We start from the raw sequence: 16,519 nt of genomic DNA, 5'->3' as shown, positions 1-16,519 counted from the left end.
TAACTCGGTTGGTTTTCCTCAGGAAATATTGCGCAGGAGTGCACAGAAGCTACTTAAAGCTGTGAATTCATCCGCGGGGTGTGAATCTAGCCGTCCGGTTTAAAGAAACCGGATCGCTGTTATCCCCTACGTGCATCGTATATCACATGGCCTGAAAAATGTTGCCGGTCATTACGGGGTTCGGGTTGTTGTTTCGGCCCGAATAAACTTGGACGAAATGTAAAATGGTGGAAAACAAGTTGTCAGTACAGAAAGCTGGCACCGGGGGCAGCGTGAAACATGTGTCACGTTCAGTTCCCTTCTCGACGGGCATCGTTCGGTTTTCACGTGGTGACGTGTACATTGCCCAGACAGGCAGGTGCGTCCATGTACAGCTGATGGAGCACCGTGCTTCACTCAAGAATAATCTTTTTGTACATATCACTCGGCACTGTAAGGCCCACGAGAAAAACAGTCAAGAAAAATGCAACCCATTGCATAAGGACACGTGTATTATTTGGCGCCACAATGACGCGAGTTGACAAGAGAGTTGTTCCTATAAAAAAGGGAAGGGAAGTGCATTAGCCATGCTTCTGTGACACTCTTTGATAAGGAATTTGCCTTCCTGTCTAAGAGGATGCCGTAGATTGCGTTATTTTTGGGGGGGGCGGAGGCAGTGAGTGGGCTACGATAAGATTGTTGGCGCACTTCTGTGTAGTGATGACGTTTAGAGACACATGTGGTGTATGATTGTTTATATGTGTGTTTTCTTCCGATTAAAGATATAGTTGAGAGTCAGCGCCGTCTTGTGTCTCCTCTTCCTCATCGTTGTGTTGTTAAAGGAGTACTGACACTAAATTTCTGGCTTTCAGTTTTTATGCTGTAAAGAATACATATTGGCCCAGTTACTACAAAAATCGAACCGAAAGCCATCAGCCGAAAGCCAATACTCCATCCCTCCCCACACTTTCTGAAAAAAAAATGCGGGGAACGAGACCTCTTTCAGCTTGGCTATGACAACTTTAGAAACAAATACGGCTAGAAGCCAACTAAACATTTTTAAAGGAAAAGCCAATTTGAAGAAAAAAAAAACACCCTGAAGTACGTAACAGCAGGACATTGAAGTAAAGTTTAAAAAGAAACTATAAAAATAACACCAAGTACAAGTTAACATAAAACGGAGCAGAAGAGAGAAAGTTCTCAAGTCAGTTCGTACAAAGCAGGAGGTACACGCTAAGGAAACATATCGCGATACACCGCTCACTGCATGTACACAATTTAAAATCGAATGAAAGGCCTCGTGTAAGCATGTACTTCCAGGAACCCATAAACATAGCTAAAGCCTTACATAGCCTATTGCGAAAGTGAACTCTGAACATAATATGTACTTTACTTGCAGCACAAATGAGCACTCCGAGTTCCGGGTTTTGAAAGCATTACAATTATGAGCAGTACTCTCAAAGAAGGCATAAGTCAGAGCTGAGACGGCATTCTGCACATCTCACAGATACGAGTTCACACGAAGCAGTGTGGTCTTGGACGCAGTATTGTAGAGATGCAGTTCATGGGTGGCACATAACTAGGGGTCATCCAGTTCAACACAAAGTGCAGCAAGTGGGAGTGCAGATACAAGATAAAACGCTCAATAAACCCCTCACCAATGCCAACACTATGGAGTGCTGGAAGGTAAGGGCTGGCACTACATGCACTACAGGGCTCAGATGCAAGTCACTGAAAACAATAGGCATCACACCTCAGGCATAGTTAGAGAAATTAAATTGACTAGCTCCATTAGAATCCACTGCTTTCAATGTGTCCAAAAGGTGGGGAAGATGTGGCGGTTGGAAAGGTGATCTCAAGAGCTGACAGAGCCTCTGAATGTAGCTGGGTTTGGAAGGGAGGTCAAGTACACTAGGGGTGCATCGATATAAATCACTGTCATAGTTGTTGATACCTGTATCCTGCCACACCAAGCGACCAACCTTTATCAGCAAAGAGCGCACCCTAGTTTTCGACCACCTTCCACGAACCTCCTCTCCCCTTGTCGCAGCACTGCGGGTGAGAGTATCTGCGAGCTCATACCCCCACACACCAGCTTCAGCTGGCACGGGGTATATAGAAAGACGCAGTACACTTTATTTTATTTTTATTTATTTGGTACATACTGCAGGCCCATTGAAGGGCCCAAGCAGGAGGGGCATAACATCAAGGTGTACATGAAAACACATATCAGCAAACAGCTTGTTGGATGGCATCAAGGTTTTCAACGTTTGAGGGTGAAAGCTGGTTCCACTCTGTGATGGTTCGAGGGAAAAACGAGTATTTGAAGATGTTAGTTCTGGCGTAGTGTGGGGTAAGTGATTGGAGGTGCCTATTTCTTGACAACCGGGCTGTGGAAGGCTTGATGTAAGAGTCAGGTTGCATGGATAATTTGTTGTTTTTTAGTAGAAACATGAATTTCAATCGTAACATTTTTCTTCGAATTTGCAGCGTAGGAATTCCATTTTTCTTCAATGAGAGGGTAGGAGAGTCAGTTGCACGATATTTGGAGAATATAAATCGGACAGCTTTACACTGAATCATTTCAAGGGCATCGATGTTAATTTTTGTGTAAGGGTCCCATACCAAACATGCATATTCTAATTTTGGCCTTATTATGGAAGTATAAGCGAGGAGCCTAACGTTAGCAGGAGTATGGCGCAGTTTATGTCTCAAAAAACAGAGTTTACGAAAGGCGGATGAGCAAATATTTTTAACGTGTTTATTCCAACTAAGGTTATTGGTTAAAGTTACGCCTAAGTAATTATATTCATTAACTTCTGAAAGTGGACGAGAAGGAAGGTGGTATGGGAAGGAAAGACTATTTCTTTTGTTGGTAATTTTCATGAAAACAGTTTTATGTGGATTAAGCTGCATCCCCCATTCATTACACCATGCAATAATGTTATGCAAGGAGGAATTAAGTAGCCGTTGGTCATCATGGTTAGAAATTTCCTTAAACAAAACACAGTCATCAGCAAATATCCTAATTTGTATAGAGTCCGGGATAACGTTAGGAAGGTCATTTATATAAATTAAAAAAAGTAAGGGACCTAAGACGCTTCCCTGGGGAACGCCGGAAATGAGAGGGAGTTCGTCGGAATTATGACCATCAATGTTTACAAATTGAACACGGTTAGACAAATACGCAGAAACCCAGTTAATAATGAAAGGTGGAAGGCCAATAGTTTCGAGCTTATGCAGTAGTTTGCCATGTGGGACGAGGTCAAAGGCTTTACAAAAATCAATGAAAATAACGTCAACTTGACCTGATTTATCAAGGACCTGGGCAAAGCTATGAACCACTGATGTTAACTGAGTGACCGTAGAAAAACCTTTGCGAAATCCATGTTGGAAGGAAGAAAGTACGACATTGTCATTCAGGAACGTTGTTATGTAAGTAGCTATAATGTGCTCAAGCATCTTGCAGCATGATGAAGTTAATGATATGGGACTATAGTTACTGAAGAAAGCACTGTCGCCTTTCTTCAAGACGGGTACTACGCGCCCTATTTTCCATTGAAATGGTAGAACGCCTGAATTGAGTGATGAACGAAAAATGACAACAAGAAAGTGAGAAAGCATCTCAGCATAACGGCGCAAGAAAGTGTTTGAAATGTTATCAGGACCTGGACTTGCTTTTGTTTTTAAATTCAATAACATTTCAAATACACCGGGTTGTGACACAATATCATTTTGGCTTGGGGAACAGGAAGTTTTTGTAGGAATAGCTACATCTTGTGGTGAAAAAACACTGGCGAAGTAGCGGTTGAATTGTTGAGCAATGGTTTTTTTTGTCGCTGATTACTGTCCCGTCATGCATCATGCGGCTTAGAGGTTGTTTCTTTTTGCTTAGAAATCGCCAGAACTTATCAGGCGCATTAGTAATAAAGTTTGGAAGAGTATGCTGAAAATAGCGCTGTTTAGCAGAGACCACAGCATGACTTAAAGCTGATTGAGTTGCCTGAATTGCCCCCACAGCAGCTCGTGCTCTCTTGAGCCGTTTGATTTTTGTTTCATGTGCAAAATTTCTCGTGTAAGCCAGGGATTTTGCTTCGAAGCTTTTTTTGTTCTGTTAGGAACAAAATGATCGATACAGTATGTGCATATATTTTTGAATTTAGACCATAGATCACAAGTATCGGATCCAGTGAAGTTTTCAAGACAAAGTTCCAGATAGTCGAGGATGCTTTCATCCCTGGCGCGCGAGTAATCTTTAACAGATATAGCTTTGGAAACAGTGACGTGATCAGTAACTTCAAACAAACAAGAAATACAAACCATTTTGTGATCAGACAATCCATGATCAACTGTAACAATAAAGTTTTCTAAAGACCGGCTAACAAACACAAGATCAAGTACAGAACTTGAGGAACCCTGAACACGCGTTGGCTCAGTAACGATCTGTTGCAAATTGAGGCTTAACATAATATCAAATAAAAAATTTGCGTTCACACCAGAGATGGGTTGGGGAACGCAACAGTCCCAATCAACACCGGGCAAGTTAAAATCACCGACTAGAAATATGTTATCATGCCTAAATGTACTCATGTGTTCAGAAAGGGCAGCCAAGAAATGCGGTGGGGAATCTGGAGGGCGATAAACGGCAAACAAAAGAATGGATCGGCCTCGATAATAAAGCTTGAGTGTAATACTCTCATGATGGTCAATTTGCCGAGAAAGAAAGGCTTGAATATTATGCTTAACTAAAACAGCAATACCGCCTCCTCTAGTCGACCTGTCGCTCCGAAAAACCTGATAGTCTGTAGGAAAAACGTCACTATCATCGATGTCGTCATGCAGCCAGGTTTCTGTAATCACTACAACATGCGGATCGTGACCCAGAATAACAACTTCTAATTGTTCACTCTTCTTAACAACGCTGCGGGAATTAATGTTTAAAAGTCGGAATTCTTTAATGTTGGAAGAGTTAAGTCAGGCTGTCCCTGCCGCACCTGAGCTACTACATGACGCACCTAAGTCTGTGCTGTCTTTCTTTGGCCGCTGGTAGGATTTGGGAACCTTAACTCTTTTGTTGGCGGTATCGTCCCATACATACAGTTCATTGTCAATACTAAGCTTGTCGTATATTAGTGTTACTTTCTTACCGTTTAACTTGTCGTTTTTGGCGCTATCCCAGAGTAGTTTTCTCTTCTGAAGGGTGGGTTTTGAATAGTCGCTTTGTACAGAAAGTTTAGTTCCTTTAAGTTTATGTGCATTCTGGAGAACCTCTTGCTTTTCATTATAATCTTGAAAAAATATTATCACTGGCCTAATGTTCCCACCAGGTTTTCCGAGGCGGTGGATTCTTCCAACAGAACTGCAGGGAACACCAAGTTTAACATTAAAGATCTCGGTGAGGACTTTCCGTTTCAAGACAGTATCGCTTTCTTTTGGCTCTTCGGGCAGTCCAAACACAATCAGGTTAGAGCGCCTGCTACGATCTTCTAAATCGACCACTTTCGCCTGCAGAGAATGCATCGTTTGCTCAATGCTATCAATGCGGGCGGTTTGTTTTTCTAAGTCAACAAAGCGGGAAGTTAGGTCAGTTATCAGTTTTTCAACACTGGCTTGTTGTGCCCTGAGAGCAGCAATATCGGCTGATAATTTGTTTTGCCCTGCAAGTAACTGATTCAATAGATCAACTGTGCTCATTTCATGCGTATCAGGTCCTGGGTTCATCTCGACATCACCGCACATGAGCAATTTGCATGCGCAGTATGCATCATACGCAAGAACAACACACTGCTGTGGGCACGGCAGGACCAGTAAACCTCGGCAATCACTCCTAATAGTACTGAAATAATTACAAACCTGCACGAAGCAGAAAAACGGCTTGTAAAGCCACATGGCGCTGGACGGTCTGCCATGCCCACTGAAGTTGAAGGCCTGGCGTGGGCTTCAAAGTAGGGAAGGGGCCTTTTTTAGGGGATTAACGGTAGCAGACTGTTTCAATAAAAGCTAATAAAAGCGAAAGGCTGTCCACTAGATACTGACGGCGCAGGAAGGTCTGTCTTCCAAGAGAAACTGCACTAGTTGTTCGTTGCATGGCAATCACCTCGCCATCAAACGAAATTGTTGGACACACTAGATGGAACTACCACACCGTATACACACGGCCTGCGCCATTTCAAAATGACAAAGGCTGCTTCTGATGCAGTCGACATGTGTGAACCATCTGAAAAAGTGTGCAGAGTCGGAAAGTAGAGCCTGCGGTTTGCTTCCATTCTAGTGAGGCTGTCTTAATGAACATGAAGTCGTCCCGTGGGATGTGTGTCCACTCACATCATTACAACTCATCACGCAAGGTCGTGGCAGCTGCGGTGGTTTTCACGTTGCACCAGCAAAAGATTGAGCCAAGATTACGTATACATCATGAAGTCAACAAAACGCTCATGAAGTCAACAAAATCCCTGAGAAACAGGCAGACTGTTATGCCTTGTTCTGGTTTAGTTGCTAGCTTGTGGGAATCGTGGAGAACAGCGACCCGCGATCCCGAGCCGGCACGCACTTCGGGATAGACTTGTGCGCTGAAACCGGTCCGGCGCTCCGCTGGTTCGTCGGCGTCCCGGGCGTCCCACGAGAGATGGCACCACCGATCTGTGCGGGCATAGGCAAGCATGGCATAGGCAAGCATAGGCGCGCGGGGGCGGGCGGCGCGAACGTGTGCGCGCGGGAGACGAGGAGAGTCTCGGCGGTGACCCGGTCGGGGCTGGTTCTGCGGAACAGCGCGGTGATGTCGGCGGATACACGTGTCTCAGGTGGGAACAATTGTTTGTCGCGCGCCGTGAGTGCCTGCTTCCCGTTCGCGGTCACCACCCTGACGGCGTGATTCGTGAACGCCGTCGAGCCTTGTGCTCGCATGCTTTAGGATTCCCCAAATAAACGGCTGTGCTTCGGCACTACTGTCTACTGTGTTCTCGTATCGGCGAACCTCGCTGGGCTGCCGTAGGCATGGGAGCCTGCGTGGTTGACACGCCGGGAACTAGCGTGGTGGCCTACGCCGGAGTGCTGGAAAGGTCCCCGAGGAAACCCTCATATCCCACATGGCGCCCGAACGTGGGTCTCGTCTTCAGACGAATTCGAGGTTGCTAGCTCCCCGAGAAATGCATTGCTGCAGTCGCAGCCCGCTACGCTTTGTCCGGAAGACTTCGGACGAAACGCCTCGCGCCAGTCGGTTGCAGGCGGACAGTTATGGTGCCCGTTACAGCCGTGACGGCAAATTTGTAAACCTTCCTACACGCACCAGGCGGTGCGTCCGAAGGATACCGCCGAGCACCACAGTCGTGGCCAGCTTGCGAGACGGGAGGTACGTAGGGCTTGTTCCAACATGGCGGCGGGTTGCCTTCCTCGTAGCGCCGTTCCCGCGCAGTCAGGCCGGCGGCGTCGGTTCAAGTTTCCCAAGTTTCCCGCAGGCGCGGTGGACACTACAGTCAAACCCGGCTATAATGAACCCGGATAGAGCGAATTATGCTATATATCAAACAAAAATATTTCAGTTTCGGAAATACATGGGAAACATATTCCTTATAAAGAAGTTCACATCCGATATATTGAACTCCGCGCGCCTAGAATGGCCGCCGAAATGCATGGTCTCGGAGCGGCGATTGAGCTGTGGATTGGCCGCGACCACGGAGCAAGAGCCGCGACTGGGACATTGCGCCTTACGTAGCGGCGTGACGCCCGACACTAGCCCGACCATCGGCCGATTTGGTCGGCCAACACCGTGTCGGCCAGCTGTCGGCGGCCATGTCACACCGCGCCGACGCCGACCGTTGCCCAACCGTCGGCGTCGGCGAGAAATCGGCGAGGCGTCGGTGTCTTCGCGATGTCGGCCGACGCGCTTGTCACACCGCACCGACGGCCGCGCGACGTCCCACACCGACGGCCCCGCGACGGCCGACTCCGCCGCCTCGCCTCTCCGCCGGGGATCTCTTTCTTTCTCTAGTCAAACTTTGAGTATCGTGTCGCCGCAGCACGACTGAAGCCATTCGTGCGTACTGGCGTGTGCGCTGCTTGTACTGTATGTACTCCTCAACTTCTTGTTAGATTACGGACAGAGAAAAAAGAGCTGTGCGCTGCTGCCGCGGCAGTAATAATATGGATGTTAACCCCCAGCGAAAAAACCCCTGTAGCACGTAAAATATGCTTATAAATTAGTGCGTACGTCAGCAGAAATTTTACCTCCTCTAATGGAGAAGGCCTTACTTTGCACCATGGTACCGCATTTTCTAGAAACACGGTGCGATTAAGAAAAGGGAAATTAATTGTTGTGGCTCAAGACGCCACTCGCTGTTTCGAAGGAAATATTTCATTGCAAAGGTAGTTGCTTCTCAAAATCACGCGATTCCCAAATTGGATGCGCAAACCATACCCCCTAAACAACCGCTCACACACACACACACACACACACACGCACAAAAAAAAAAAAACTCACCCCGCCGGGAATTGAACCCCCAACGTGAGCACACGGGCGCGACGCGCGAGAGCACTGCGCCACTGCCCAAATGGTGCTTCGCAGCGAAATACCCTGGGTAATAGATGGAGGCCCATCCTTCCGTGTCATACGTCGGTGTTTACTAGCTGGTTTACAGAATTCCTGGCTGGTAAACTGAAATTTCTTAAATAGCGCTTCGCCATCAACTCCGCTGCTTCGCGAAAGCGCTCGCAATAATGTGTGTGCACGGCTGCGACTGCGATTTCCCACTGCGGAGATAGTGCTTGCCGTACTTTGGTTTTACGTTTCACATGAAAAACCTTGGCCGATATTGATGCCTTATTACCCAAATTACCCTACGTAACTCTTCTTCTGCACGAAACTGACCTTACATTTTCTACAGGCGAGCCGATCGCACACGCATTTGCAGGTTGCAGCTCCGGGGTAGCGGCGTCGCCGAAGAGCACGGCCGAAGCGTCGAACGCGAAAATACGGATTGCATTAGCGCTAGTGTTGAGTTGTATGGGCTTCATGGACGTTACTGAGTTTATTACACTCCAGAAACTATCAAAATAGAGCCGCATTCATTGGGCACGAATGTTGTCGGGGAGCAGTTTTCGCTTCTCGGTCGATTCCCGACGACGCGTCCGGCGACCGGTCGGACGACCGGTTTTGTTGGCGTCTTCGGTCGGCGAGTCAGTCACACTACGGCGACTTTCCATCGGCCGACGTGTTTGCGTCGCCGTCGGCGTAGTATGACAGCGCGGTCGGTCAACTCGGCAGTTGGCCGATGGTTTGGCGACTCGTCGGCGTCGCCGTCGCGTCGTCGTCGCCGTCGTGTCGGCCTAGTGGGAACGCGGCTTAACTATTTCCGACGCGTGGCACTTAAGACGGAACGCGCCCAGTCAGCGAGTCCGGACCAAGACAGCAGCATCGGTGAACTGTGGGAAGAGCTCGCGAACGTTGCCGATGACGTCGCGAGGGAAAGCCGTCCGATGCTTATAGTGAAGTGCTTTCGACAGTCGATGTGCTCCGCCAATGCTTCTTCGATTTTGTAGAACGCAGACTCGTACTGCTGCAAACAATGTTTCGTGTAGAAAATGCTATGCTAGTTGTAGCCGCCAAAACGAAAGTGAAAACAAAAATCACCGCTTTTTTTTTTTGCAAAGTAGGTAGTTAAGGCGGAAAGAAGCTTTATAATTTGCAATAAATGGATTACTTTGGGTATGGTTACGGGCTACTTTACTGCGTTCGTTTCTGCATGCGGAGATGGTGGAGTTGAGGAGGGGGGGGGGTGCTATCGCGCAATGCGAACTTGTAACAATAAGCTCGTTATAGGCGGGTTCGGCTATATCGAACTATTGGATATATCGAACAAATCGCGGTGCATATTGCAGTTCGCTATAAACGGGTTTGACTGTACAGAGCGAGGGTGCGGCGTTTGGGAGTTCCCATGCCGCAGGTAAGCTCGCCGGTACTGCGTTTCGAATCCGAGGCGGAGTGTTAGCCGATTTGACGCCTGACAAAGAGCGAGGGGGATCGCTGAAGACTCAGCCTCCTCTTTCTGCGGGTGGAAGCGGGAGCAATGGGACCGTTGTCTCCGCGCTTCCGGAGCGCGTGCGTCTCGATGCCGTGAAGGCTCGGCTCTAGACTGCGTTTAGGCTGTAAGAGCTTCGCGCGGCTAGGCAGCGGGCTCGTTGGTCGCGAGAGATCGCTAGTCTTATTAAGAGACGGACTCTCAGGCGACCTATACCGGTGATGTGCGCCCGTATGCCGCTGGTATTGCGGTTGGCGCTGGCTCTACGGCAGCTTGTATTCCTGGGAGTGAGTTGCAGGAGCCCCGCCTGCTTGATGCTGACGCAGCTTTGCCGACCAACGCACCAGGCTGAAATAACTCGGACGGGCGTTTCGATGCCGATAACCCGTAATAGTCAGGCGAGCTGCCTCCAGGCGGGGGTGGCTGCTGGAGCACAGTTTCCGGACTTGTGATTCTGCGAGCAAGCGAACGTGCAAGGGCGAGTATCCTCAGGCATCTTTGTTACCCTATTTGTGGAGGTCGTCGATAAGATTTCGGGCCAGTCACCGGAGATTGCGCAGTCCCGCTGCTCCCCACTTGAAGTTTGGGAATCGTTTGCACCAGTCGGTGAGAGAGAGACCTGCACCAAACGGTAACCACCGGGAGCCACTCCGGTCACCACTGCCACGGACAGCGTCGATGGCCTGTTGAACCACCGGCGGGGCCGAGCGCGGCCCGCGGAGCTACCGCCAGGCGGCAGCCAACCGTTCGGGAGGACCTGCGGCCGAAGCGGCCACGGAACCCAGGAGGCGGCGGGATCTGGCGTCTATGCGAGCGGCGCGAGCCTTCGGGCAGCCGCAGTGAGCGCAGTCGTTCCTGTTGCCGCCGCGAGCTGGGAGTAGGGGGTCGCATCATGGCACGACCCCGGCGTTCGTAGGCTGCGGCTGCAGACTACCCCCGCGCCTGCCCACCTGCTCTGCTGTCCGGCCGCGGGTGACTCGGAACCTGCGCCACGTGTTTGCGGGTTTGTGAGGCGAGCATCGCGACGGCGGCATCGTATGGCGAACTTTGGTGTGGACTGGCGTAGGAGTGGCGTTCGGTGGCTGTTTTGCTGACTGGAGGCGTCGTGACGAGTGTGGTGTAACGTGGCGTCACTCGAGCTCAAGTGGCGTCCAGTTTTTAGGGGGGAGGAGTGCGGGAATCGTGGAGAACCGCGACCCGCGATCCCGAGCCGGCGCGCGCTTCGGGAGAGACTTCTGCGCTGGAACCGGTCCAGCGCTCCGCTGGTTCGTCGGCGTCCCGGGCGTCCCACGAGAGATGGCACCACCGATCTGTGCGGGCATAGTCAAGCATGGCATAGGCAAGCATAGGCGCGCGCGCGCGGGAGACGAGGAGAGTCGGCGGAGACCCGGTCGGGGCTGGTTCGGCGGAACAGCGCGGCGATGTGAGGGTACATGTATCTCAGGTGGGAACTATTGTTTGTCGCGTGCCGTGAGTGCCTGCCTCCCGTTCACGGTCACCACCCGGACGGCGTGATTCGTGAACGCCGTCGAGCCTTGTGCTCGCATGCTTTGGTAGTCCCCAAATTAACGTGCTTCGGGCTGTGCTTCGGCACTACTGTCTACTGTGTTCTCGTATCGGCGAACCTCGCTGGGCTGCCGTAGGCATGGGAGCCTGCGTGGTTGACACGCCGGGAACTAGCGTGGTGGCCTACGCTGGAGTGCTGGAAAGGTGCCCGAGGAACCCCTCATATCCCACAAGCTGTAGAGATCACCTTCGAAAACACCCAGCATGCTGATGAGCTATATCTACTGTACTCCCCCTTGGCCACGCTGGCAACGTGCCTCTGGTGCTAAGCACACCTGCATTACAACCAGGAACATGCAAGAGGTGTACCTCGACATGGCCGCACATCTTCTCTATGAGTTGGGTTTACGGCACAAATTTGAGTGTACACAATGGTGAAGAAAGTGAAAAAAGTAAACAAGCACGGGCACGAAGGGGTACAAAAATCACCTGCTGACCGCTGCAGCCTCTCAGGCATGCTGAACCCAAGTACGCGGCTTTAATCCTGATCATGGTGGCTGCACTTTAGATGAAGGCAAAAAGCAAAAATGCCAGTGCGTCAAGATTTTGGCGCATGTCAAAGATACCCAGGTCGCCAAAATGGATCTGTTGCCCCCCCACTAAGGTGTTCCCCATAGCCCAGGTGTAGCTTTGGCACGTTAAACTTCCACAAAAATTTAACACGCCTTCCCGCTGAATCATAAAAAGGCTTGAACGTAGATGTGCAAAGAGAGGTAGACTAGCTTTTCCGCGCTAGAAGGTGCCAGGAGTCCCTCTTGGAATTGTTTCCCTACGAGCAGTCAAAGCGGCTTCAGATAGCCTGCACTGCTGCTGCATTGTCAACAGGCCCAACAGAGATGGTCAGAGGCGGTGGCACTGGTTGAAGTTGGCTAGGTGCTCCACTGGCATCGCTCACCCGATCGTCCACGGCTCTTTGCAGGTGGTCCACATAGCCTGCAAGCAATATCAGCTAGTCCTTGTATGACAGCAAAAGTATAACGTTTGCCTAACAACTGCTATACAACAAAAGCAGCAAAGTAAAGGAACATGCTAGGCCACACGAATTATGCACTCATACTTGTAATAAATGGCACTGTTGAATAAACAAGAAAAAGGCAGATACAGGTAAAAAAGGTGGCAGCAAACAGTAAAGGAAAAAACCTAGATTGTTCTGGTCAACGCTCATACACATTGGCTGCAAAATACGAGCTACTGCCACATGCACAGAGTCACATACCGTAAGGGGGTGGGACTTTTATGGCGGCGACAGTGTGGCCTCCCTTCCTCGCTTCCGGAAATTCCACATTAAAGCGCGGGTCCCTACTCAGAGTCTCTGCCTGCTCTCTTCCAGGGTTCTCACTGTAGTGCAAGGCTGATAAGGTGCATCTGTGTACATGATTACACATAATGGCGTGATTATCGAAAGATGGTATGGAAAAACTAGAAGCCATTCTACCCCGAAGGTGGAAGACTAGCGAAAGTTTTTGGCACACAACATACAGGTCCCACAAAATTTAGGCAAAAAGTGCGAGCAAATTTTGTTCCTTTCGAGCACAGATGACCATCATCCCTAAGAGTAAGTTATGAGTATCGCTTAAGACACATACTTGGAACTGTAGGCTTATGTTTTTCCGTGCTCGGTTTTTGGGTGAGAGCGCACAGCAACTGTGCACACAACTGCACTGCAAAACCTGTAGCACAAAAGCTGCTCTTTGTTAGGTGCAGGAGATCGAGCACCTATGCTCAGCAACAACCAGCCTAAAAGTGCTCTTCAGTTCATGGCCCTCCCCTTCAGCTCAACACAAAGCACTAGAGGCGTCATTTGAATACCTGGACGAGATCATCGTCGCTGAAATGATTTATACTACTGCTGTGATCGTGATGTTCACTCAACTGGTCACACAACGGACGCTCTCTTTTTTTACCTCTTTTCTCCTCTTTCTTCTGCCCTGTCATCTCTAGGTCCTCTTCCATCCTCCCTACCCCTTCCCCCACCAATTAGCATGTCAGCGTTGAGAGTCCGGAAAACCTCTTGGCTTTCTTCCCTAATAAAGAGCTTTCTTTCTCCCTCTCGCTCTCCATTGAATGGGGGAAATTTTGAACCTGTAACACGGTCACCTATTTCACGCTGACTGATATTCATTTCAACCGTAATAGAAAATGCACAAAGAACGTACTGAACGGGAGAGCAGGGTCCCCTCCCATGGATATTGTACCATTTACAGGGGGAGGGGTGAGACACACAGTCCCTGCAGAGTTGCTAAAAGCATCTAAGTGGTCTAGCCTCTTGGGAAAAAGGGCGAAAAGCGACTACACGTAGAAAAGAACACGGGACGGCGCGCTTCTCGCTCGTGCTTGTTTACTTTTTTCACTTTCTTCACCCACCTTGCAACGATTCCTCTGTACGAGAACGGGAAGGCCTTCGGAGCAAAACGGTTAATGACGGAGTGGAAAGACTCCACTCCGTAAGTCTCTAAAGCAGGGAAGATCTGCCTGATGTCATCCAGCAGCCTCTTTGCTGAAATGATGGGACAGAGCTTGTCAAATGCGTCGGTGCCTGTAAAAATTAAAAGAACAAAATTTTTACAATTTCGTAATTACTGTACTCCCTAGTGCCAAAACAGCAATGGAAATGAGTGCATGTACAAAGAGTAGCTTGCAGATGTGTAATATGCCCTATTTTTACCTTTTATAATCCCGCTGACACGAAGTAACGGTCAAAGATAAAAAAATTCAGGGAAGTTTGCACTGACGCGCAAAACTTGAATGGTAAAGAGTTGTCATCATCATCATCAGCCTATTTACGGCCACTGCAGAGAAAAAGCCGCTCCAATGGGCCTCCAATTATCCCGGTCCTGTGCTAACTACGACCAATATATCGCCGCAAACTTCTTGATCTCATCTGCCAACCTAACTTTCTGCCGCCCCCTGCTATGCTTACCTTCTACTAATATGTCCTTGAAGCGACCCTACAACGCTCTTTGAGCAGTGCAAGTGAACCGGCGTGGCATTTAGATTACACTGCCAGGAATACCTGAGCCAGATATTACACGTGCATGTTAATTGGCCAGCGTGCAAATCACTGTGAACAACGCGGAAAACCAACCGCGATATCTTCAATTTTCCTAATTATGCACCCATGGCATAGCCTAAGACGGCATGAGGCCATGGCTGTCCCATTGGCTGTCCCTGGTCACCTTCGCGGCATATTTCTCGCATTTCCTGTGATGTTGGCGATGTGTACCAACCTCCTCTACACCTGAACCTGTATGCACAGTTTTATCGTTCTTTTTTGCTTTGAGTGCTTGCGGAGTGTATTTATCTTATAAAGCCTGAAAGAAGAAACATTACCATGCGCGGCTTGCGGCGGCTACTCCAACTAATCAACTAATTGGACGATGTCCAAGATTAGAATTCAAACAAGTGTCAGTTTTGGTTCTGTGTAACAACATGCTTGGCATCCGACAATATTATTGGATGGGCATTCTCGATATCTCAGTAATCGCCATATAGCACTTCTGTCATGTTATCGGCTGTAAAGTGTGTCAGATAAGCCAACCAGGACGGCTTAAAACGGTAGTAATCACTAGCCGAGGCCTCCTCAGTGGATGCACGCCCTCCGTCTCACCAAAGGCGCTCAAATGCCACACACTTTTCCCCCATCTGTGGTGCTTCCTCACCAATGCCCGTATTATAAAAAGCATGTTCAAACCAGGCCAAGGATCTGCTGATTCTGGTCTGTGCCCACTGCCCGCAAGCAATCGGTGCTCATGGCAACAGCACACCACCGAGAACTGACTACTGCATCAGTGTCAGCCTGCGCGAATTCTGCAAACTTGCCCGTGGAGCAATGAATGTCACAGCACAAAAATGGTGAATTCAGTTTAGAAAACACAGGCCAAAACGAATAAATATACTTACAAAAAAAAGGATGTACTCCCGAAAAATTCGAACTTGCAACTTGCAAAATAACTTACCTGGCGCTCCGGACCATTCAGCCACGAGCCAATGCTGACGTTATTGGAAATAAAAAGTATATAATGTATACTTTTTACACTTGCATTTGGTTTTATTATTTCAAGTAGCATAGATGCCTCTTTTTTGAATAGTGCTCGTGGAGTAAGCGTCCCCCCAACTTTCGCAATATCTCATGACTAGCAATTGCCTTTCTTGATGAAAAAGCACGCACAGATGTGTGGTGGTGCTGCTGACCGCTGTGCTTGTTCACCCAGCGCAAAAAATGCTTCTTGCAGGTTTGTTTACAGGCAGCTTAGTCTTTACAATTGCATTGTTCAATGAATGATAGCTGAGGTCATGCGACCAGAAATATCACTTAAGTACCACGATGCATGAAACCCTTGTGATAAAGAGGCAATATGTTGTGCCGTCAGATGCTTACACTGATGATGGGTCTGACGCGGTTGGCTCATGCCCCGATGAGGGATTCATGAGTGATGCTCCTGAGCACTCCAAGTCTTCTGGAGTGCTTGGCTCGCAGTTTTTGACCAAGGGGTCATCGTCAAATGTGAGCGACAGTTCGCCAAGCGGTGGTCCCGACCACTCTGGCACCGGCGTAGACGCTTGACATGTTTCCACGAGCAGCAGGCTTTCCGGAAGAGCCAAATCAGTTTGGCACGCTGCAGGCAGGGGTTGATTTAGTTTCATACAGTGCGTAATTGCGCTTGTTTACAGTACTTATCAAAGCTGTGCAGTGACATGCATTACTGCACACCTATTTCTCTTGTCCTGCTTTCTGTCTGCATCCTGATCGACTTTGTCTTTAGTTTGATGGACGCTTGCGTCGCTTTCAGTGCTACTTGCATGTAGCACTGTGTTTGTGCATCGGAGGCCCTGGAATGTGGTGCTGGCGGCTCATCGGAGCATGGTGCAGCCACAACCAAATTGACCAATGAACCAACGGAATCTGGAGCATAAAAAAAGCCTACATGTAAGGCAGTGGCGAATGAAATTAAAAATTATTA

The sequence above is a fragment of the Haemaphysalis longicornis genome, unplaced genomic scaffold (assembly GCF_048455015.1).
Source record: "Haemaphysalis longicornis isolate Haplotype H1 unplaced genomic scaffold, Haemaphysalis longicornis Haplotype H1 scaffold_2, whole genome shotgun sequence".
Lineage (NCBI taxonomy): Eukaryota > Metazoa > Arthropoda > Arachnida > Ixodida > Ixodidae > Haemaphysalis > Haemaphysalis longicornis.
This window is presented reverse-complemented; position numbering follows the sequence as displayed.